Genomic DNA, 1988 nt, shown 5'->3' with positions numbered 1-1988 from the left:
AAACCGTGTTAAGTTCGGTGACTGGCCGGCAGAGGGCGCTAGTGTCTATAAAAAGGTGTTTGTTTTGTCGTCTCTCCGGCAGAGGGCGCTAGTGTTTATAAAACGGTGTTTAGTTTGTCGTCTCTCCGGCAGAGAGCGCTAGTGTCTATAAAACCGTGTTAAGTTCGGTGACTGGCCGGCAGAGGGCGCTAGTGTCTATAAAACCGTGTCAAGTTCGGTGACTGGCCGGCAGAGAGCGCTAGTGTCTATAAAACCGTGTTAAGTTTGGTGTCTGGTCGGCAGGATATAGGAACTTGTCGAAAAAGTTGAATTGTGTAAAATGAATGGAAATTTTTTTTATGTAGAAGCCGTTCGAGTTATATTATATAAAAGTGTTATGAAAATATTAACGATAAAGAAAAAAAGGATTATGAAATTAGATGGCCGCTCGATGTATGAACGTACGAGGTGTATTATATAAAAGTTGTATGAAAATAGTAATAATTATGAAAAGCAAAGTATTACGAAATTAGCTAAGTTCGGTGACTGGCCGGCAGAGGGCGCTAGTGTCTATAAAACGGTGTTTAGTTTGTCTTCTGGCCGGCAGAGGGCGCTAGTGTCTATTAAACCGTGTTAAGTTCGGTGACTGGCCGGCAGAGGGCGCTAGTGTCTATAAAAAGGTGTTTAGTTTGTCGTCTCTCCGGCAGAGGGCGCTAGTGTCTATAAAACGGTGTTTAGTTTGTCGTCTCTCCGGCAGAGAGCGCTAGTGTCTATAAAACCGTGTTAAGTTCGGTGACTGGCCGGCAGAGGGCGCTAGTGTCTATAAAACCGTGTCAAGTTCGGTGACTGGCCGGCAGAGGGCGCTAGTGTCTATAAAAAGGTGTTTAGTTTGTCGTCTCTCCGGCAGAGGGCGCTAGTGTCTATAAAACCGTGTTCAGTTTGTCGTCTGGCCGGCAGAGGGCGCTAGTGTCTATTAAACCGTGTTAAGTTCGGTGACTGGCCGGCAGAGGGCGCTAGTGTCTATAAAACCGTGTCAAGTTCGGTGACTGGCCGGCAGAGGGCGCTAGTGTCTATAAAAAGGTGTTTAGTTTGTCGTCTCTCCGGCAGAGGGCGCTAGTGTCTATAAAACCGTGTTCAGTTTGTCGTCTGGCCGGCAGAGAGCGCTAGTGTCTATAAACCGTGTTAAGTTTGGTGTCTGGTCGGCAGGATATAGGAACTTGTCGAAAAAGTTGAATTGTGTAAAATGAATGGAAATTTTTTTTATGTAGAAGCCGTTCGAGTTATATTATATAAAAGTGTTATGAAAATATTAACGATAAAGAAAAAAAGTATTATAAAATTAGATGGCCGCTCGATGTATGAACGTACGAGGTGTATTATATAAAAGTTGTATGAAAATAGTAATAATTATGAAAAGCAAAGTATTACGAAATTAGCTAAGTTCGGTGACTGGCCGGCAGAGGGCGCTAGTGTCTATAAAACGGTGTTTAGTTTGTCTTCTGGCCGGCAGAAGGCGCTAGTGTCTATTAAACCGTGTTAAGTTCGGTGACTGGCCGGCAGAGGGCGCTAGTGTCTATAAAAAGGTGTTTAGTTTGTCGTCTCTCCGGCAGAGGGCGCTAGTGTCTATAAAACGGTGTATAGTTTGTCGTCTCTCCGGCAGAGAGCGCTAGTGTCTATAAAACCGTGTTAAGTTCGGTGACTGGCCGGCAGAGGGCGCTAGTGTCTATAAAACCGTGTCAAGTTCGGTGACTGGCCGGCAGAGGGCGCTAGTGTCTATAAAAAGGTGTTTAGTTTGTCGTCTCTCCGGCAGAGGGCGCTAGTGTCTATAAAACCGTGTTCAGTTTGTCGTCTGGCCGGCAGAGGGCGCTAGTGTCTATTAAACCGTGTTAAGTTCGGTGACTGGCCGGCAGAGGGCGCTAGTGTCTATAAAACCGTGTCAAGTTCGGTGACTGGCCGGCAGAGGGCGCTAGTGTCTATAAAAAGGTGTTTAGTTTGTCGTCTCTCCGGCA

Source organism: Diorhabda carinulata, unplaced genomic scaffold, assembly GCF_026250575.1.
Source record: "Diorhabda carinulata isolate Delta unplaced genomic scaffold, icDioCari1.1 Dcau_17, whole genome shotgun sequence".
Lineage (NCBI taxonomy): Eukaryota > Metazoa > Arthropoda > Insecta > Coleoptera > Chrysomelidae > Diorhabda > Diorhabda carinulata.
The sequence above is the reverse complement of the archived record's forward strand: the minus strand, read 5'-3'. Positions refer to the sequence as shown.